The sequence below is a fragment of the Prionailurus bengalensis genome, chromosome B1 (assembly GCF_016509475.1).
Source record: "Prionailurus bengalensis isolate Pbe53 chromosome B1, Fcat_Pben_1.1_paternal_pri, whole genome shotgun sequence".
NCBI classification, from domain to species: Eukaryota; Metazoa; Chordata; class Mammalia; order Carnivora; family Felidae; genus Prionailurus; species Prionailurus bengalensis.
The window spans coordinates 40,396,974-40,420,268 of NC_057344.1; the positions used below are offsets into that span (position 1 = coordinate 40,396,974).

At 38.9% G+C, this 23,295-nt stretch overlaps 1 protein-coding gene across 6 annotated transcripts in view; it reads left to right on the forward strand.

The window, feature by feature from the left end:
* The window catches only part of SLC20A2 (solute carrier family 20 member 2), a 107,213-nt gene that overhangs the window by 26,573 nt on the left and 57,345 nt on the right, over nt 1-23,295 (forward strand). The window contains exon 1 of one of the 6 annotated variants that reach the window (XM_043562948.1): nt 6,073-6,494. The exons of 4 other annotated variants lie outside the window; for them this stretch is intronic. The gene's annotated coding sequence lies outside the window, so the exon portion shown is untranslated. Of the gene's footprint in view, nt 1-6,072; nt 6,495-21,611; nt 21,951-23,295 lie in introns of those variants that run through there. One more of the 6 variants, XM_043562979.1, reaches the window with a different exon arrangement.

The following is a 23,295-nucleotide window of genomic DNA, read 5'->3' on the forward strand; positions in this document are numbered from 1 at the left end:
TAACTGAGTGGAGGCTAATGTTGGGGCATCTTAAAATATGGCTGACCCTGTACTCTAGTGTGACTCTTTATGAACTCTAGACAAAGGGGAAAAAATTACAAGTATATTTAGCACCTGCTACCTACCAGGTACTGTCCTCAGTGATATAGCTATCTCTATATCTATATTCATGCACATTTGCCTGCATACCTTGCTGTGTATGCATAAATGTGTGAATTTATTTATTTAATGAAATGTTTATATATTAAACACCAGGCACTGTTCTACATGCTTTATAAATATAAACTCATGTAATCTTCATAATAGCCCTATGAAGTATGTAGATTACTATCCCCGTTTTAAAGATAAAGAAACTAGGCATAGTGAAAGTAATTGCCCAAGGTCGACAATTACTGATGATGAAGCTAAAATTTGAAACCAGGCAAATACAGATGGATTCTGAATCCATTCCATTCCCCAGGCATACATTGTAGCTTTCCTTTTTCTCTATCTTTGCTTACGTCATTGCTTCTGTATAATGTTCTTTCCACTCCTTTTGCTTTGACAGCTCACCAGTATGCAAAGGTGCTATTCAAATGTCACTTTTTCCAAGATTCCTTTTCCTGATTAACCCAACTAGAAGCCTCTTCTTTTCTTAGATTTCTAATGGAATGAAATTTTACCCTTTGAGATACTTACTGATTACTCTCTTATATGGTAGACAGTTTATATTTACCGAGATGTCTCATACCAGATTATAAGCCTCCTGAAGGCAGAACTTTCATTCACACTATTTTCTGCTATAATCATGAATATCCTGCCATTCATACAAATCTTACAGATGCTTGGGAGTTTCATGATGGCAGAAACCAAGTGTTTAACAAATTTTTTTTTAAGTGTATTTATTTATGAGAGAGATAGAGAGAGGCAGAGTACGAGCAGGGGAGGGGCAGAGAGAGAGGGAGTCACAGAATCTGAAGCAAGCTCCAGGCTTTGAGCTGTCAGCACAGAGCCCAACATGGGGCTTGAACTCACGAACTGTGAGATCATGACCTGAGCTGAAGTCGGACGCTCAACTGACTGAGCCACCCAGACACCCCAACAAATGTTTGTTAAATGGATGACCTTTTAGGAATGTATTCAAACAGTAAAAATTTCCCAGTATTATTCTAAGATACTTTAAAAAATCAGCTATGTTAAAATAAGTATTCAAACACTAGCAGTAACAGTACTGCCTTTATGTTCACAGTACTGATATAAATTGTGTTATAAAATCATGCTGAATTAATTACTTAGAGTTTTAAAAAGAACTGTTTTTAAGAGTTTGCTATGTTTCTCTCTCTCTTTTTTTAGCTTACAAAAAAATGACTGATGAAGAGGAAATGGTTTGCACTTTTGGAGTTAGAGGTTTCTGCTCATGTGTGGGTAAATTGGTACTCTAATCCATTTCTGAAGTACTAAAACAGGTTGGATAGCTGTGACCTATGCCAGTATAATCCCTCTGAAGCCTAGGATGAAAGAACCATCTCTTTAGCATATATGTGTAGTTGTAGCATTAAAGGCCATGTGTATTTTGTTTCAAATTATAGGATGGACTAAATGGAGAACTTACCACTGTAGCAGTTTTATAATCAGACCATATCACTGTTTCATTTTAGTTTGATTAACATAATAATTGATATGATAAAGTAAATATAGTAAGCAGAATTGTGAATTTTAAGAATAACAGACATCAGTTAGTCTTGAAAGGTTTAGTTTGGAGATCCAGGGATGGAATGTTACAAATTTTTTGAAGATATGTATATTAGTGAGATTTTGCTGTGTAACAAATCACCTAATACTAGTGACTTAGACAAACAAACACATATGATGCCTCACAATAACATAGGTCACTGAGGTGGTTCTTTTGGTTTGGGCTAGCCTGGCTGTTCTCTGCAGGTGGCTGACAGCCCTGCTGGGGCCACACAGTCTATGATGGCCTCCTGCACATGTCCGGAGTTGTCCTGCTGGCTGGTGCGGGAGCCTTGGCAGCAGGTGGCACATCTTTGTCCCAGATGGTCATCATCAGTGGCCTGGCCAGGGCTTCTTCATGAGGTGTTCTTGGGGCCCAAAGTGCAGCAAGAGAGGGCGAGCCCCCATGGGTCAGCACTTTTCAACTTTGCTCTTGTCTTCAGGCCAAAGGGTGTGGATATAGGGAAGCAGGAACAAATAGGGGGTCATTACTGCAACAGTCTGCCAAGATAGGGAATTCATGAATGTGCTTAGTGTCCCTAAATTCTGATTGATCCTTAGGCCAGCAACATGAGATGATCAAATAGAGAAAATCAGGCTGTCAAAACTACACAGTTTTCAGAGGGATAGTTTATAGACCCTAGGCTCCCCTGAAATACTTAGTAATCATTTGAAGCCCCTTTCAACTTTTTTTTTTTGAAGCCTTGAGCTGTAAAAGTCGGGAACCTTTAATCCTTCCTCACTCAGTAAATATCCCAAATTGATCTTCAGCAAAGACTACATTGATGGCAGAAGTGGTGTGATCGTGATGGCTACAGCTGTTTATTGAGAGCTCATGTGTGCTGGTGCTATATGGCATCTCAGGGAGTTTTAACACTGGCCCTTGATGTTGGCATTATTACCCTTGTTTTACAGGTAAGGAAGCAGAGTCATAGAGGTTAGCTGAGTTCCCTGAAGTCATAGAGCTGGTAGGTGGGAGACTACATTTTGTACCCAGCTCTTTCTGACTCCACAGCTGCATCCAAAGAAGAGTTGCTTACCTAGTGGGTTGATCATATATTTTTCCAGCATGGAGGCTTTGAGTATTTTATGTCATCCTCTGAAAAACTGAGAACCATGGAGATACATGAGGGTTTTTTTTCCCCCCTTTCTACTCTTTCCCTACCCCACCACCCTCACTAGTTGGACCAAATAACTAGATTTAATTTGAAGATGATAAAAGCTCAGAATGGAAATTTTACTGCTGGGTCCAGATGTGATTTTTAAATATTTCAGAAGGGTCACCTGGGTGGCAATTCATGGTTCATGGGTTCAAACCCTGAGTTGGGCTCTGTGCTGACAGCTCAGAGCCTGGAGCCTGCTTTGGATTCTGTCTCCTCTCTCTGCCCCTCCCCCGCTTGCGCTAGCGCTCTCTCTCTCTCTCTCGCTCTCTCTCTCTCTCTCTCTCTCTGTTTCAAAACTAAATAATTATTAAAAAAAAACCCTTCATTTAAAAAATAAACTACATCTCTTCCCCACTCTACCCCAGTTGTGCTCCCAGAGCACAGAGCACATCACTGTGTCTTTGTGCTTACCAGAACGTTGTTTGGGTGGGTCTGCCCTTCGCACCAGAATCTTGTCTGCCCCCCCTGTATCAGCAGCACCTAGCCCCGAACAGGAGCATTCCAGTATCTGGTACATGATTTTATGACTGAATTCCATGCCTGGGGGGAAATTCTTTCCTTCTTTCCTTCTCCCTCCTTTTGGGCTATTCATCCTCCTTTGGTCCTGTCTTTCTCCTTCCTAGATCATTTTTCCTCCCCCCGCCCCCGATCTTCTGATCTTCAGCTTTCCTCAGCTTTCCATTTCTCCCACCAACTCATTAGTCATCTTTATATTCATTACATGTTGAAATGATAGTATCTTGGATATATTGAGTTAAACCAAATATATTATTCAAATTAATTTTCCTGTTATTTTTATTATTTTTTTACCTTACTACTAGAAAATTTAAAATCATGTATGTGGCTACTCTAGAGGGTCGATATCCAGTTTAATTCATTAATGTGAGTTCATAAAACTAGTTTTTGTTTTTGTTTCAATTGCATGAATCTGTTGCACTAGATAAGCCATAGATCACCATCTTCCTTCCACTCACATGGCATTGCCTGGCCTTCCTCCCCACCACCAAAACTTCCTGAGAACAAATGGGGAGAATTTACCTTGCTTTTAATGATGCACATAGGTTTTTCTCTACTGTCATAAGTATGCCTGGAACAAAAGTACAGTTGACTCTTAAATTATTTTCACTAATGAAAAGGAAGCAGCAGAGTGACTAATGTAAATTGGAGGATACACTATTTTCTTTGGAATGTTTTGGTTCTTCCATTTTGGAACAGGTGTGGCCAGTGTTGAAAGAAACAGTGGAGTCATACTCAGCATATTTGATACATGAGGAACTGGAAAACTCAGTGTTCCCTGCCCTCCGTATAATGGATATAAGACTTATCATAGTGTTCTTCTGCAATGCAAACTCCAGTGCCTAAATAAAGTTGGTGTATTTGCTTTTTCTTTCTGGTTTAGGGAAGGAATGTGTTTTAGCTTAGAAACTCTTTTTCCAGGGGTGCCTGAGTGGCTTAGTTGGTTGAACGTCGGACTTCAGCTCAGGTCATGATCTCACGGTTCATGGGTTCAGGTCCTGTGACGGGCTCTGTACTGACAGCTCAGAGCTTGGAGCCTGTTTCAAGTTCTGTGTCTCCCTCTCTCTGCCCTTCCCTTGCTCATACTCTATTTCTCTCTCTCAAGAATAAATAAACATTAAAAAAAAAAAAAAAAGAAAAGAAACTCTTTTTCCAAACTATGATAACAGGATAAGGATGATTGTGTCAAAAATAGCCTCACAGCATCTTCTTTTGGCATTAAGAATTCTAGAGTGAGTTTGCTGTCGATCGCTAAGAGTTAATTATATTGATTAGGGGTAGTCATCTTTGATAGTGCCAACTTCTTTCCTTTTGGCATAGAGTGGGAAATGCTTACCTCCAGTGACTTTGGGTTGGGGTAGTGGTGAGTGTACCTCTAGCTACCATCTTGCAAGGGTTTTAGCGAGTCCTGCTTACCATTGGGCATTGGGGGTGGCATCCCAGACCTGCAGCTAGCAGTTTTTGTAAACAACTTGGAGGAGGTTTGTGCTGGTGGTTACCAGCTCATGCCAATGAGAATCAACCTGTTTACCACTTTGGGTGTTTGTGCCATAGGTGGACGGTGCTTCATAAGAGCATAGTCCTGTCTTAAAGATCCATGTAATAGGATACCTACCTGTGACAGAGAGTCAAGGAGTGAAACCCTGTAGCACAGATCTGGGATTTTGGAGTTAAGTAGAATAAATCTCTTACATTCTTCTTCTTCTTTTTTTTTTTTAAATCTCTTGCATTCTTAAACTAACATTTTAAAATCAGAAAAACAGCTTAGAAAAGATCTATAGGATTATAGCTAAATGGTTAATATGGAAGACATATATGTCATACAGAGGTTAGGAGGGCGATGGAATGATCCAGTGTTGATTCAGAATGAAGCCTTGGACAAGTCATTGAATTTCCCTGTTTTACCCATGTGTTTAAAAAAAAAGGGGGGTGGTGGGAATAATATCTCCCTGATGTGTTTGGGGATTTGAGGTTTGTAATGTGTTTTGAGATCTTTCATAAAGTGTCCAGTAAGACCTGAGTATGTCACCAGAACTCAAATGTTTAAAACTAATCGAAACCATCTTGAGTAGATGTTATGCAATTCTGTGGCTTTGATAATAAGTTGTACTTATTAAGGAAGTACATATATATATATATTTGGAAGTATATATATTTTAAAAGAAATTCTGTGCTATTTCTCATTTTCTTTTGACTATCAGATGTGTGCTTGGGGTCTTCAGCTGTTAACTTGAGTGTCAACATGATTTATAGATGGTGTGTCATCTATAGACGACAGTTTACTAGTTCCAGCTAGCCACGCAGTTAAATGCACTTCAGAATGTTTCTTGCCAAGGACGATGCCTTTTGCAAATGTTTGAGATGTTTGTTCTCACTTGTAATTTATTAGTGAACCTGTGTCCTAATAGCAACTCCTTGGAAGTGCAGAAGACAAAGCTAGAAAGCAAGTGAAGGACATTGGTTCGTTTTATATCAAGAAAAAAGCTTTCATTGAAGAGTACTTGTTAAACTTACTAGTTTGTATATTTGATTCCCGTTCAATTTCACATGGTACCACATCTAATCACACTGTGTAAAGAATCTGACAATTTTACTTTGCTTTTCCTTGTGAGGAGCATACAGCACTGCCACCTTGTTGCCAAAGTTTTGTTTGATTTGAATGTGCTTAAAAAATCAAGTGAGCGCCTGTTGTGAAAAAGAGCTTACTCTTTCTTTGTCAGTACTTGCGAAAACAACTTAAAAGAAGTTAGTATTATTGGACTGAATTCAGTAATTAGCATAATCATGATGCTATGTATTGTTCAGCCGAGCACGCCCCTTGGCCAAATTTCCCATTAAGAGGACACCGATGTTGTCCTAGTGAATAAATCCCAGCACACATGATGCAAATCAGCGAGTTCCTGCCTGCTGTGCCGGTGCGGTTAATTTTAGCTGGGGTTTGTTCTAGGAGTTGTAAAACTGTTTACCCAAGTAGAAGTTAGTAAGCTGAAATGTGACTTCTCGGCCTAAGGTGATAGGATATCTATTTTAGACTTCAGATTGTGTTCATGGTCGGGAGAACAGTCTTCTGAAGAATTGCGGCTCAGATTTCCTTTGAAAGTGCTTGTAAGTAGTGGCTGGGTTTTTAAGATTTCTCTTGGTTCTTCTCTCCTTAAATCTTCCTAATGTTGCTATCATAGTAACTTTTCATCTCTTGGGAAAACTGGAAACTTTGGGGTGGCTACTTCAGGGGATTCTAAGAATGGTGGCAAAGGTTTTTCTTTACCGTGTATCCCACTGCAAGAAACCTACCTCATTTGGTTTTCCCAAGAGAAAGTATTTGATTCTTACTGTTTTTATCTTTGCAGAAGCAGTCTGTAGATTATTCCTTATTTTATCTGTTAAAATATTTGACTAATGGAATGGTTGTCTCATTGAGCTTTATTTCTATGGTAACCTAACTCTCAGGAAAAAAAAAAGTTAAAAGTAGATTCTGTTGTACTTACTGTGAGTTACAATTTATATGCAGAAATAATGGGAGTGTCATATGTAATTGTGTAAAATGTACAGATGGACAGTTTTTTTTTTTTTTAAGAAAGATTTCGTGTTTAAAAATAGACCCATATACCTCTAAAGAGAAGCACTTAAACAAATTTAGGATGAAGGCTTTACAAAGTAATTGAAAGCATCCTCTGGAAGATTGAGTTAATTACCACAGTTAACCGAAGTCATGAAATTCTTTAATCTTAACTGCTCTTAATTTAACAAGTCATTGCCAACTTAAATTTAGACTGAAGAAAACTAAAGATTTTAATATCAAATATTTTTAATTAAATCTGCACCACCTTGCTTAGTTTGAGGTGTGTTTTAATTCAGAGTACACTAACTTCATGCCAAATAACATGCTTATAACAGAGAACCAGGCTGGACATTTTTTTAACCAATTAACAAATAAATTCTATCCCCTCTAGGAATATTGACTTTAATGAAGCAGTTCTAGTAGGTGCTGTGGTAGCTCCTCACCAGGCATCTGTGCCCATGTCATCTGTGTGAGCGAGGAGGGAGGCATTCCCTCAAATGCCATTTTCCATTTTGAAAGCTTTATTCAAAGACTTCTTTGTTATTATATATTGTCTGATTTTAAATCCAAATGACCTAAGGTGTCAACAATGAAAGGAAGTGTTTCAGTGGTACATTTAGTAGGAAAAGAATGTAAGAAGGAAAAACAGAACTGCGTTCTTGAGCTATTTTTAGAAAGAAACTCCTATTAAAACTTAAGTTTTTTTGTTGAGCAGAAGAGAAATTTGCAGTCCAGATTCATTGTAATTATAATAGAAAAGTCTAATACCGTCTTTAATAGTAAAAAGGACTTTGTTACAGTATTTGCTTCATAATACATACTTTCATTGCAAGAAAGTCACCACTCTTATTCTTACTTTTAATTGTTAATAAGGCACCATCTGAATGTCCGCGGAGTGTTTTTAAAGGTGCATTGTAGTTGGATCCTAGATTGTTTTCAAGCTGTTATTCATTCCCTCAGTGGTAGCTCAGTCCTGTGAAAAAGAAAAGCTGTTCAAAATGTATCCATTTTTGAAATTTAACAGAAGTTTCCATAGGTATTTTTACTAGAGGAAGCTTGTGTTCTTCTAGGAGGAGTTGCTAAAATGCTCATAAACACTTTGAGAGTGTCCGTTTTAATGATTTATGTGCTGTGAGAGAGTGATACAGGTGAATGAAAGGGAAGATCATTTTAATGATGTAAGCGTCAGTGTGGGAATTTGTTCTGTTTGCTGGGGTGGTGATTCCCTTCACTCCTTCTTATCTTGTGTGCCTGATGAAGTGATACCGGTTATTGTTCCCTCGTTAGTAAAGTCTCTGTTGACTAGTTATGACCTTGAGCATGACAGATCACAGTGAGCTCAGCTCATGGTCATAAATGGGGGTCCAGATGCTGAGCAGCAGGGCAGCTTTGGGGCCTGTGGAAAGAGCCCAGCAGCCCACGGTTCCACGCCTGTGCTGTGCACACCTGTACCTTCCATCATGGTTGCCCTCCCTGCGGTTGACTGTGTGTGTCTGTCCTCCAGTCCTGTTTAAACCGCTTTCCCTGGCAGCCTGCCTTTTCCTCCTAGCCCTCTGCCTCTTAAAATAGTTACAGACCCAGAGGCTCTGACAGAGTAGCTCCTGACTGCAGTAGGTTTATTTTACTCTTTATTCCTAGAGAATTAGCCTTCTGCTCTGAAGCTTTCAGGGAGTTTTTAGGGAAGCAACGAAGAATCTTTTTGGGGGTTCTCTTCATCCACTTGAGGGTTTATGTAATAGATAACTTGTCTGTGTGGTTATATGGGAACTTACATTATCTAACAGGTTGCCTTTTGGCTTGGAGCTGGTTGCAAGTGCGCAGTGATCACATCTAGCTTGTGCTCTTTCAAAAGGAAATTATGTAGGAATAGGCTTTGTTATATTGAATTTCAACGGTTTTGTCTCATGAAAGGAACAGTGTGCACAGGAATGCCTTGAGCTCTACTTGTCTTGTATGTAAGTAGATGGTAATAGGATTGGACCCTCTGCTGGAATTCTGACTTCTCCTGGAAATACTGGGACTGCTGTTATTATTTAGCATGTATTAAGCACCCCCAGAACACATACAATGCACAAAGACTGCATAGTTCCTACTCGCAAAGAACTCACGTGCTAAAATTAGGCAATAGACAGAGACTGGGCCCCCAACATAACGCACTAAGTAAACTGGCAGAAAAAATAGTGTGAAAGGGAAGAAAAGGAAAACAAAATGGAGTGGGGAGAGTTGGGGTCAGCTCACAGGATAGCTTTCAGTTCATTTGGGCTTTTGCCAAACAGGACAAACTGCTGTGCGCCCAGGGGTGCTCCTTCCCTTTCTCTTCCACCAGCTAGGGAAGTGATGGAGATGGACTGAGCCCTGCAACCAGATCCTCAGCGACAGTTCCCTGTTACAATTCTCCACAAAGGGAGGAGGTTCACTAGTTTCCCTGTACCTGGAATGGTTGGTATATGGAGGGCGTAAACTTCTGGTGTCTCATAAAGTCCAATAAAAGTAAGAAGCATCTTTCCCAGTATAATGAGATTTGTATAGAAATCTGACCTGGCATTCCAGATTTTCTCTCTCCTCCTGAACTGATGTGCACTAGATCTGGTTCCTTAAAACCCTACACTGGTTTAGGATGTTGAGTCAACTGTTGGATTAGAGAAATGCTTTGAGCTTCTCAGAAGAAAGGCATTACGAAGGTCACCTAAGCATTACTGCAGCTCATAAAGGAGTCAGAGAACATGAATCAGAAGGGAGCTAATAAGGCAAGCTTCGGGTATTGGAGATTAATAAATAGGAATATACTGTGTGAATCTGTGAGTCATTTTTCCCCTCATATGCAACCTCAGCCAGTCTCTCTGACTAAGGTTCTGGGTCTAGTTCATGGCTCCACAACTAAAAGAGACTTGGAGAAGGCTCAACCAAGAACGCCACAAAATGATTAAAGGGTTGAAAACTGATATCTATAATATGATGTTAGGGAACTTCTCTTATTTAGCCTGGAGGGGAAAAAATGCCCAGGGGACTCTTGAATTGTTATGCAAGTAAGTAGATGCCTCAGAACCAAGGACTGTTGACCAACTAGTGTCTATTTCCATTGAGAATATAAGAGTTCAGTCCAACAAAGGTTAGGTTAGAACCATGGTCCCTCACACTGCAGTCCTGGCACCTTGAGCATCAGCACCACGTGGGAACTTGTGAGAAATGCACCTTCTCAGGTCTCATCCAAGATCTGTTGATTCAGAACCTGGGGAGATGGGGCCCAGCAATCTGCATTTTGACAAGCCCCGTAAGTGATTCTGATGCACACTAAGGTTGGCGGACTACTAGATGAGATATAAAGAAGGGTTTTATAAAATGGGGAATTTGAACCCTGGAAAATGTAAACCTTTTTTTGGAAGTTATCTAAAAATGGATTTGTATTTGTGATGTTTTCAATATTCTCTCTAAAGTCTGGAGATAAGTGACCTCTCAAAGTCCCTTCTAGCCCTGACTTTGCTCTGGATTTCCTCTGTCACTTAGAGAAGATTAATAATTAACCAGGAAAATTTTGCAATTACTTTTCTGAACTCAGTAGTTAAGACAGTGCCCATTTCAAATGAGAAGCAAATGAGAAAATGTGATAGTAATGTGCTATCAGATTATATCAGTGTTATTCAGTGGACTCCCTCTTCCCCATGTGACTTTTACACAGCCACCAGAAGGGGAATTTGGGCAGAGGTCAAAACAAGGAGCCTCTTGATGTTAGCTGGTGATTGATCATTTTGTGTCACAGACTGCTGGCTAGATTGGTCGCTTTCTTCATGAAGCCTATGTCAGAAGATAGGTGGCAGTAGGGGAAGTTTGACTACTACCCCATTTTCCCAACTCTGTCACTCCCACAGGAGAGCTTTGTTGGTGTGCTGTTGTATCACCTGCAGGAATGTCCTTCCCCGTCCCTGCCATGGGGAATTCCATGTGACACCCTAGATGTAGGGGCAGAGCGAGGACCTAAAGAAAATGTAAGCACAGATGTGGTCAGCTTGGAGGCTGTCTGCTAGAGGTGAAGGATAGTGACCTATTTCATCTTGACGTTTTTATATCTGCAGCAAACAATGGTACACATGCCGGCACTTAATGAAATTAAGTGGTTAATTGCTCAGTTGAAATGGTCAAGGCCACAGGTGCTCTGCCTTCTTCAGTGTAATAAATTATCTAGAGTTAGGAAGGTGGTGGTTCTTACCCTTCCCAATCAAAATAGTTACTCCTCCTGTGAGTCCCTCTACTCACCACCTGCCACACACCTCATTGTGCTTTTGCCTGATGGAATTTTCTTGGGTTGAAAACACAAACTACTGAGAGTGTGTCTATTTGTTATACTTTGTATAGCATTTAGTACAACAAAAGCTTTTTGTGATCATAACGAAGAAAGGGTTTTCTGAGGACATGTTTTGCCAGTGCTGTTTAAAAATTGTCACACAGTGGCACACTGCTGTCTCCAAAGAAGACATGCTTTATCTTGGCCAGGGCACCATGGCTCTAATATTTTAGCCCTTAAAAATGGGATAGGTAGAACCCTTGGCTTTTATGGCTATAGTTAATTACATATTTGCAGAGTATTAAAAGATCCTTGAAGTGAGAAATGACAAGAGAGGGCGTCTGGCTCGAACTTCGGTTTGCTGTGTAATGGGAGACAGGGGGTAAAGGTGGCAAGTGTATATACCAGTGTTGCACAATCTTCAGACCGGGTTGTGTTTGAAAAAACTGAGCTCTTAGACATTAAGCTGCAGGCACTGCTATTTCTACACCTGTGTCTGTTTACGGAGTATATGAAGCCCACCGAATGTGTTAGTTGCACACTGATAAGAAAGCTATGTCTCACCAATGCAGAGGACAGAGACAGCTGATTTTTAACATTCTGAGTTAGTCTGAATATAAAATATTTTCTTTAAAACCAGTGAACTCTCAATAACTATAAATCCAAGAGAAAGTTCAAACGATTGGTCCATTTGGACCATTCTTATTGATAGCAGGCAAAAGGCTATTTTCATTTCTCTACAAAGAGAATTTGCTTAATAGTCATTCCCTTTAGTATTTCACTTTGGCAAAAATAGTTTTGTTTCTAAAAGCAATCTTATACCTAGTCCACATATGTTTGATTAAAAACAAGAGTGGGTAAGTGGTTTGGGCTAAACCTTTTCTCATTATTGTTCAGTCGAAAAAAAATTAAACTTGATGAAAAAGGAGGAGGAACAACCCTTTGCTTATTATAGACTACTGAAGAATTACTGACCTAATGCTTCAAAGAAACATCCCCAGAAACAACCTGATAAGGTACTAGTTAGATCATATATGGTGTTACCATGTAATGCAACTCTCTGCAGCCATTTAAAAGTGATTGCGTTCTATCTATTACGAGTGAAACTTGAAGGTTACAAAATACATATGTATAACCGTTTTCTACATGGAAGGCAATTTTTTTAATGGCTAATGGCTTCATTTTCTTTTTTGAAAGGAAGGCACAGGGGCTCCTGGATGGCTCAGTCAGTTGAGTGTCCAGCTCTTGCTTTCAGCTCAGGTTATGATCCCAAGTCATAGGATCGAGTCCCACATCAGGCTCCTCACTGAGCATGGAGCCTGCTTGGGATCCTCTTTCTCCCTCCCTCTCTCTCTTTCTCTCTCTCTCTCAAAAGTTAAAGAAAAAAAAAGGAAGGTACTTATATGTACATGAAAAACGAATGCTTTGCATCAAATGTAAGCAATAGTTATCTCAAGGAGATTAGCTGATGTGTGATGTCTTCCCTCTTCTCTTTGGCTACCTATAGGTTTTTTGTTTTCTTTTTTTTTTCTAATGAGCATGCATTATGTAATAATGAAAAACTTTCTTTTCAAAACAGGGCTGTTATAATTCATTTTGATTTTGACTTTTTTATTTAATTTGGCAGTGGCCTCCCAGTGGCTTACGTAAGTAATGCATACTTTGATGAATAAAACTAGTAGTACATCAGAATGTACACAAAACAGTGGTTATTTTTCAGTGGTGAGCAAAGAGCACTTTTCCTTGCTTTACTTTCTTGTGTACGTACCAGGTTTTTTTTTTATATGAGTGTGTATTATTTTTACAATGGGAGATTTTGACTTATTTTTAAGGCAGAGACTTGAGATCTTGGCTCTTGGGAAGAGGCCCATACAAAGTGATGCGTGGCAGTTATTGATAAAGGTTAGTTTTGTTAATTCTTCAGGGTAACAGGTATTCAGCAAGGGTTTGCTTTCACTGCTTATGGCTGTGGATGTTTGGTGAGCTCTGATATGACCTCAAATTGAGTAGGATCTCAGGTTCAGTATTATATAAAGGATGAGAGCTGGGGAACCCAACATTTTTAAGTCATTGAAATAATACTTTGTGTTAAGATTATTCATTTAAATTTTGTAAGGGACCATCATTCTTGGTCTTCAATATAAAGTAGTGAATTATAAAACCATTATAAAAGATAATATTTTGAGTGACAGTTACAAGGGATGATGGAAAGAATAAGTCATCTAGCTCGTATTTCCAGAGCACTTATCTTTGTAGTATCAAAGTGTATCTCACCAGTGTTTATTAAAAGTGATAGCACTTTAGGAGAGTACTGGCCTTCTCAATTCTTTCTGCCAAATGCTGCTAGGATGTTCTTGTGGCCTTAATCAGAAGGTTATTTCGGGTAACTATTTGGTCCTGGTGGCAGTTGATGTTAAGAAAATCGTGAGCAAAAACAGTAGGCCTCCCTTTCAATCCATTTTTGTGTGGTAACATGTGAGAATAAGTACTTTTGATAGTTACTTAAAGAGTCTCTCTTTAAAGTATATTCCTAAGTTTGGGCCTAAATGAGTAGAATCTGTCACCAGGTTTACTTGGGGACAGAGGTTTAGATTGAAACTAAATTGAATCCACTGTCAACAGAACCTTAAACTTAATTTAAAGCCACGGTGCCTTGAGAAACCAAAAGGAATTTGGTAGCATGTATGTAGTATACCATGTTTTGGCCTAGCCTTTGAGGACCTTTGTTACTCATAGAAGAGTGTTTTCCTGGAATACTTATAACTAAGAAAGCTGGTTTTTCAAGTTTCTTTCTTACCGTTTTTGATCCTTATAAGGAGTGCTTTTCTGTTCATCCTCTCTTATATTTCTTTATCATCTTGTCTCTTTCTCCTGCAATTGTAAGATAGGAATAATCATGTAATTCCTCTCTGCACTGTTGCCTCTTTGGGGAAGTAAAGACATATCCCACATGGGTTTATCATCATTTTTTCTGGGTTGGCGAGGGGAGAAAGAGATGTCAGTGAGCTATTTAACCCAAAGAGTCAGAAATGCAATGGATAGAGTACTGTTCCAGTGAGATTTGTGATAGTCAGCCACATCAGCATGCCCTAGCTGCCAAGTGATTTCAACTCTGATGAGTCACAGCCCTCCTGCACACAATGTCAGCACAGGTATATGGTGTGCCATGTGCCATGGGGCACCTGGCTGATTCAGTTGGTTAAGCGTCTGACTCTTGATTTGAGCTCAGGTCATGATCTCATGGTTTGTGAGTTTGAGCCCTGTGTTGGGCTCTGTGCCAACAGCATGGAGCCTGCTTGGGATTCTCTGTGTCTCTCTCCCTCTCTCTCTGCCCTCCTCTCACTTGCTCATGCTCTCTCTTTCTCTCTCCCTCAAAATAAATAAACTTTAAATTTTTTTCATTAAAAAAATGAAATGCCACATGCCCTATCAAGATGGAGTAAAATAGGTGGCTACAGTTTGATTAATAGGGTGCTTTTCAAGTTGAGTGGCTCAAAGGAAGAAAGACAACATTTTTTTAAAATGATAGAGTGGATAAAAATATGTCTAGACTATATTCTGAGACTATAGACTAAATTAGAAAAGGTAAAAAAAAAAAACTGTGGTTGCTGTCAAGAGAAAGGGGGGTTTTGTAAGAGCAAGAGGAGAATGGAGCTCAGCTTAAAGATTTGGACTGAGTTTATTGTCTTCCTTTTTATTTTTTTATTTGTTCATTCATTTCTTGGTTTTGTTTGTTTTTGCCTTTTTTACAGACTAAAAGTGAAAATAAGGGGATATGAATGTGCTTAGCATAGTGAGGCGGTGGGGGGCTCATGTATTGTTACAAAGGTTTCAGAAAGAAAGTGATTGCTTTAGACTTGACTTGAAATTAAAATGGTGGCTGGTGCAGGAAGAGAGAATTGTTGGGAGGTTCTGTCACTTTCTGCCTCAGCCTACTGTGCAGAGTTTGGTATCCCTAAGGACCTAGAGGGTGGAGGAGTGTCCAGCCAAGCACCTTTTGCTGTCAGTCCTGATTTTCACGATCTCTACTTCTGTCCACGTTTGTTTGGTTTTTCCTTGAGTGTCTTCAGGCTCTGTGAGACTTGTCAGTAACAGTTAAATAATCCAGAATTTTTATTTGAAGAAAAATGACTTAACAGCTTAATCCAGAAAAGCTTCGTTTGATCAGGTATAAAAACTTGACATTGTCATACTATTACGTATTACAATGATACGTTTTTTAAAGTTTAATTTTTATTGCATTTTAAGGGAAAATTACCCTCAATTGGTAATGATATAATGAGAAAGATTTTTTTTTCTGTCTCCCCATTAAATATTAAGCAGCAAACTTCTAAGAACTCAAATGATCAAATTGGATCCAACTATGTAAGAGCAACACAGATATAGAACTTTCTTTCTTTCTTTCTTTCTTTCTTTCTTTCTTTCTTTCTTTCTTTCTTTCTTTCTTTCTTTCATTTTGAGAGGGAGTGCACATGCACACAGGAGGGACAGAGGGAGGGAGAGAGAATCCCAAGCAGGTTCCATGCTATCAGCACAGAGCCCAACGTGGGGCCTAATCCCACAAACCATGAGATCATGACCTGAGCTAAAGTCCGGAGTCAGACGTTTAACCAACTGAGCCACCCAGGCACCCCAGAAGTAATTTTTTTAAAGGCAAATCATGGCCACTTCAACAAAAATTATATATAGTAACATTCATTTTACTATAAAATTATGAATCTGATGACACTATAGTTTTGTGAGTGTTTACACATGCTGAGGATTTTGTGACCATCAGCACAGACAGGATAAATAAAAATTAAAACTCCCCAGAGGTTGTCTTTGTGCCACCCCTTTGTATTTAGACCTTCCCCCCATCCCTTAACTCCCTGAACTATGAAAGTAGTCTCTAAGTTCCACACCAGCCATAGTAAAGGGTGAAAAGCCATAGTTAAGGGGGCTTAAGCACAACCTTTGCTCAGTTAAGTGGCTTATGGGTCATTCTTCAGAAGCCAGACTAAAATATAAAAACAAGGAGGAAAAATCTGAGCAGGGAAATCAACAGCTATACTCTGTGGAAAGTAGACTTCACAGAATTAGATCAGCCAAATAAACAAGCAAACAAATATCAGTAACAAAACCTCTAAGGTCTGGGAACATCAGTAACCAGAGTTGCTATGTTATGTACAGTTATAGATATATAACATATCTATAATATGTCTAGTTTTAAATAAAAATTTATGACACATGTAAAGAAATTAGAAATTGTGACATACACAGGAGAAATAAACTAGACAATTGACACTGCTTTTGAGGGGCCCATACACTGAACAAAACAAAGACTTCAAAGTAGCTATTATAAATACTCAAAGATTAAAAGAAACCATTTAAAACATTTTTTTTAATGTTCATTTATTTTGGGGAGAGAACGACAGAGCATGAGTGGGGGAGGGGCAGAGAGAGAGGGAGACACAGAATCCAAAGTGGGCTCCAGGGTCCAAGCTGTCAGCACAGAGCCCGATGCGGGGCTTGAACTCTGTAAAGTGTGAGATCATGTCTTGAGCCAAAGTCATCACCTTAACCAACAGAGCCACACAGGTGCCCCTAAAAGAAACCATTTTTAAAGAAAAAAATGAAGGTATGGTGGCAGTGAATCACCAAATAGTGACTCTTTTTAAAGCGATAGAAAATGCAGACATGATACCAGAAGCACAAACAACAAAGGTAAAAATAGATAAATTGGACTACATCAAAATTAAAAGCTTCCGCACAACAAAGGACACAATCAATAGAGTGAAAAGGCAACCTTTGGAATGGGAGAAAAAATCTATAAATCATATATCTAATAAGGGGTTAGTATCCAGAATATATAAAGAATTCCTACAATTCAACAGCAAAAAACAAAACAAAACAAAACAAAACCAACCAAAGAAACAAAAAAACAAAAAATGTGCAGAGGACTTGAAGTAGATATTTCACTAAAGAAGACCTACAAATGGCCAAAAAGCCAGTGAAAAGATGCTCATCATCACTAATCATTATCGAAATGCAAATCAAAACCACCGTGAGATATCACCTCACACCAGTTAGAATGGCTACTTATATATAAAAAACAAAACAAAACAAAAAACAAGCATTAGTGAGGATGTGGAGAAATTGGAACCTTTGTACCTTGTTGGTGGGAATATAAAATGGTGTGGCTGCTGTGCAAAGCAGTACAGTAGTTTCTCAAAGAGTTAAAAACAGAATTACCACCTCACCTGGCAATTTTGCTTCTGGAGAAATTGGAACCTTTGTACCTTGTTGGTGGGAATATAAAATGGTGTGGCTGCTGTGCAAAACAGTACGGTAGTTTCTCAAAGAGATAAAAACAGAATTACCACCTCACCTGGCAATTTTGCTTCTGGATATACACCCAAAAGAATTGAAAACAGAGACTTGGAGAGAAATTTGTACACCTTTTTTTGATAGCATTATTCACAGTATCCAAAAAGTGGAAGTAACTGAAATGTCCATCAGTGAATGAGTAAAAAAAAATGTGGTTTATATGTACAATGGAATATTATTCAGCCTTAAAAAGGAAAGAAATTCTGAACATGCTACAGTGTGGATGAACTTTGAAGACACTATGCTAAGTAAAATAGGGCAGTCACAAAAACACACTGTATGGTCTCACTTATATGGATGTACTTAAAGTAGTCAGACTCATAGAGACAGAAAGTAGAATGGTGGTTGCCAAGGATTGGGGTGAGAGGGAATGGGAAATTATTCTTTAATAGGTACAGAGTTTCAGTTTTGTAAGATGAAAAGAGTTTTGTGGTGATGTTTGCATAATAATGCAAATGTACTTAATGCCACAGTACACTTAAAAGTAGTTAAATGGTAAGTTTTATGTTTATTTTACCACAATTAAAAAAAAATGTTTTAAACATGGAAATTCTGGAATTGAAAAGTATAACAAAAGGAAAAACTTACCAGAGGGATCAACAGTAGATTTGAGTTGTCAGAAGAAAGAATCTGCAAATTGAAGAGAGAGCCATGGAGATAATGCAGTCTGAAGAACAGAACAAAAGAATGAAAAAGAATGAACAGAATCTCAGAAGAATATAGGTCACTATTAAGTGTGCCAATTGAAGTATCAGAAGTAGAAGAGAGAGAGAAAAAGGGGTAGAAAAATATTCAAAGAAGTCATGATTTACAGCCTTACAGGTGGATGAAATACACTAATGTACACATTCAAGGTGCTTAGCAGACTCTAATTTGGATAAGCATTAAGAGATCCACACCCAGATATGTAATCAAAATTTTGAAAGACAAAAAGGTGACGTGGATAGCAGCAAGAAACGAAAAACTCAATTATAAGGGAACTTCACTAATATTAACACCTGATTTCTTATGAGAAACAGTGGGGGCCAGAAGGCAGTTAAGAGGGCACGTTAAAGTGTTAAAAGAATCCTCTGCCCTGCAAAACTATCTTTCAGAAGTAAAGGCAAAATAAAAACATTTTTATCCCAAGTAACTGAAAACAGAATCCATTGCTAGCAGTTCTGCCTTAACAAGAAATACTAAAGGAAGTGACACTTGACAGTAATATGAAGACACACACACACACAGTAAAGGTAATTAAGTAGATAATGATAAAAGACTGTATAATTATATATTTCTGCTTCTTATAACTGATTTCAAACATCACTAAAGAGCAGCTTATATCTGGTTGCTTTCTAGTTACTGTAATAAAGCTCTGTGTTCACATCAAAGCATCCTCCCTAGCCTCAAGTTTTCTAAAGGAAAAACTGAGCCAAAGGGAGTCAGTGACTTGCCCAAGAAAGTTTATCTCAAGCATCCACCAAGGAGTTGAGTGCCAGGAGCACACTCAGAATCAGGAAATAATATTCAAAGAAATCTTATAAACTGTCTTATCTCACTCATATTTTTAAATTACTATTTCCATCATTCTTTGAGGGTGATAGCAAGCAAATGCTTATGGTTTCTTAAGTTAGTAAAAAGATTTCAATTTCAGTTGTCTCAATGAGAGACAGGAGGAACTGCTAAATTTTCACCTGACTTCCTGCCCAGACGAACAATGTTTTAGACTTACTGCCTTGTTTAGACTGTTTACACTGTGAATTTGGGTGGAATTGAATTAAGTTTGCAGACTTCTGATAAAGCACTTCAGAGGCCTGAACCAACTTTCAGGCCTGAACCAACCAGTTTTTGAATTGCAAAAAGGAAAAGTCTGACTGAATCAATTTAATAATTATTTGTTCCCTCTTGCTTTTTCTGCTGCCTAAGAACTATTGCTTAAGAACCTCTGGAATGAAAATAAGAGCTATGGAGCTGTAAGTTGAGCATGGAAAATAGTTGAGATAATAATCTCCATCTATCCACTCTTCTATGTTAATGTTCTATTAATAGAAAGAATGTGTAGTAGTATCAGGAATCAATGTTTTTATAAGTACCATTCATATTTCTGTTGAGCTTCTATAATCAGAACAAAATTATCAAATAAATATGTAGGAACCAGGATACCCATACATAGTCCCATTTTAAACTGTAGCTGAAGGGAAAGTATTTCCTTAATACAGCTCCTAGAGCTTAGCCAGACAGCCCAACACTTCAGGGCACAGAACTGGAACAGTACGCCTAGGTTTGCCATTTGATAGGAGTGATGTTAAGTGATTTATTCATGAGAATGATTCTACTTTCAGTTATGAGTGGAGAAAAAATTATGTAGAGTAACTGAGGGGAATCCATCTACAGTGTACACAGAAAGGGAAAAAAAATGGTTCGAAGCCATTTCCGTCTTAGGACAGGAGTAAATGTATAAAGCTCAGCTATCCTTGTCCCTTGCTTTCAAGCAGTATCGTACCTGCAACACTCCAGCAAGGGGGTCATAATCCTTAAAAAAACAAAAACAAACTCTTAGCAGCTTTCACATTTCTTTTTTTTTTTTCAAATTAATTATTTTTTGAGAAAGAAAGAAAGCACTAGTGAGCAAGGGCAGAGAGAGAGAGGGAGAGTGCAGAGCCCTGAGCCGGTTCGGTTCGTGCTCACCTGATGCAGGACTCACGCTCACCTGACGCGGGGCGCGAGCTCACCTGATGCCGGGCTTGAACTCATGAACTGTGAGAAAACCGACTGAACCACCCCAGGCGCCTCTAATTCCACATTTCTGATGGGAGCACACTGCAGTGTGCAACAAGCCATTCAGTTATAAATTTTTTCTTCCTCTCCAAGGGCAGTCTTACTGCAATGAAAGACTGTTTGCCATATCTCCAAATTTGATAGAGTGGCCAATATGTATTTCATTATAGTAACTTTGTGGAATCATGAAATTTGAAATAGAAACAACTGGGGTGCTCAGCTGGCTCAGTCAATGGAGCATGTGACTCTTGATCTTGGAATTATGGGTTCGAGCCCCACGTTGGGTGTAAGTATTACTTAAAAACAAGGGTGCCTGTTTGGCTCAGTCAGTTAGTTGAGCATCTAACTTTGGCTCAGGTCATGATCTCACGGTTGGTGGGTTTGAGCCTGGAGTTGGGCTCTGTGCTGACAGCTTGGAGCCTGGAACCTGCTTCTGATTCTGTGTTTCCCTCTCTCTCTGCACCTCCCCTGCTCATGCTCTGTCTCTTTCTCTCAAAAATAAATAAACATTAAAAAAACAATTTAAAAAACCAAAATGTTTTTAAAAAATAAAAAATAAAATAGAAACATTAAAGCTTTTTTAAAATAACTGCTCATACAGTCATTCAAATTCCATTTGAACATCTCCAAGGAAATGGCACTTGCACCTCCTGGGGTAGTCTTTCAGTTTTTAAAAACTTCTGTGTCTTCTCTTCTTCAGGCCAAATCACCGTAAACCATTCATTCATTCATTCATTCATTTATTTATTTTAAGGGGAGGAGGGACAGAGAGAGGGAGAGAGAAAATCCGAAGCAGGCTCTGCACTGTCTGTACAGAGACTGATGCAGGTCTCAAACCCAGAAACCTGTGATATTGTGACCTGAGCCACCCAGCCATCCTTGTAGTAACTCCTTTTATCTCCTTTTCATTATTGTTGCTCTTTATTTCTCTTTATCCTTTTAAAAATATATTTACTTAACAGATTTCTTATAACGCCTTCATACAGAGCAAAAGGCTTTTGGAAAACATCTAAATAACACATGCTTTATGAGCCAAAAAGAAACTTAAATGTCAGAATGACAAAAATGCAGGAGGGAGAGTGGATACAGCAGGAATGAGGCCTGCAGAAGAAACAGGGTCTGGAGACGCTGAGCCCACAGGATCTGCAGTGGAAACTTTATATCGAGGAGCAAAATAAGTTTGTGCATGTTCCAGAAATTCATGAGGGCCGTTGATGGCATTGTTCGAGAAAGGGTCAGGAATTTCCACCCCCTCTCCCCACAGCACAATCCTGCGGTTCATAGTTGCAGACTGCACTGCCTCTTCCTAGTCCTGTGGTCTCTGGTTGATACAGAATAATTGGGTTGGATGGGACTTGAAGATACCATCTGATCTTGAAAATTTACAAAGATCATGGCTCTGCAGCGCTCCTTGTAGCCGGTTCTCTTTTTTACCCTTTCCTCTTTCCCCATTGTTCCTGCCTCCCCATCCCCAGCTCAGGCCAAGACCCCAAGGAATCTCAATTCCCCAAAGAGGAGCTAGTGTCATTAAGAAGGCCTGATGAATGCCAACCAGGAGCATCACCTCTTTACACTGCTTTCATTCGAATACCTCCACATAGTAAGTAGGAACCACCATCTCACTTCTACTTTGTTACGACAGTCACATCTTCAAAACGACCAAAATTGGACCAGATGACTTCTCAAGACTTTTCAAACTCTGATGTTCTCTGATTCTCTAATGCTGTGAACCAAAATAGGAATAAGAGACTAATCTTAGGTTGTTCCTTGTGAGGATTAACCTCAAATACTGTTCCAGTAAAAAGGCTTGCAGTGCACTTGGCACCCTCAGGACATTTTCGTATTCTCTGGGTGAAGTTCAGTTCTTCTGGCCAGTCCTCAAGAGAAGTGTACAAAGGATGAAGGAAGAATTCTAAAGAAGGACCAGGTGTGACTGAGGATGCCCTTTAGAATCCCGTAGATGGGAATATGATAGACGACTCCAAACCATGTCCAAAGGTTTGGTCCAAACCAGTGACCTTTTCACACAGTGCTCAGGTGCCAGGACAAAGGGATGTTCTTGAAAGTGAAAAAGATAAATAAAAATATATAGATGTATTTATATCTTAAATTATAGGTTATAAACTTGATGGAAGAATTGTCTGAGAGGCCTGGGTTGAAAACAGATTGATAGTAAATTCATTTTGTTTATTAGCAAAAACAAAGCATATTTTGGTGGTACATTCCTAACTTTAAAAAAAAATGTACTTTCCTTTGTAGTGTTTTAAACAGTTTTTCCAATGCTAAAAACTAGTAGTTGCTCATCATAGGAAGTTTTGGATAATATAAAAAAAATGTCAAGAGCACCTAGAGAATGCTGAACCTTGGCCCTATTTCTTTAAAGTCTCATTACTGGTGCGTGCTTAAGCATCGTTGATCATATGGCACACACCATTTGTATGCTGGTTTTTTCCATAGCAGACTGTGTTCCAATGCCATGAAAAATTCTCAAGTTACATTATGTTAGTGAATATGTTATATTTCCTCTTTAGAAGTCACCAGTATTTCCTCAGCCTTTCCTCCTGTCTGGGGACAATTAAATGGTTTTCTTTTTTTCGTGATCATAATAAATGACATTTTTGTACATCAGTATTTGTTCACATTTCACATTATTTGCTTATTTTCTTGAGCTTGTGAGGTTAATGTCATAAAGACACCCATCCCCTCCCTGAGTACTCTCTGTTCAAGAGAGAGTACTGGGACCACCACGGATCTGACCCAGCCTGGTGTGTTTATAAGGACCATTTCCCATATGAAAAGTAAATGGTCCTACTTAGAACCGTTTAAATCATTTCCAACTATACTTATGAGAGAGAACATTTCAGAACTGATTTTAGAATTGGTATTGGAGTAGCAGAGCAAGGTGACACTTTTCTTTATAGTTTGCTTCTACTCTAACTATTTTA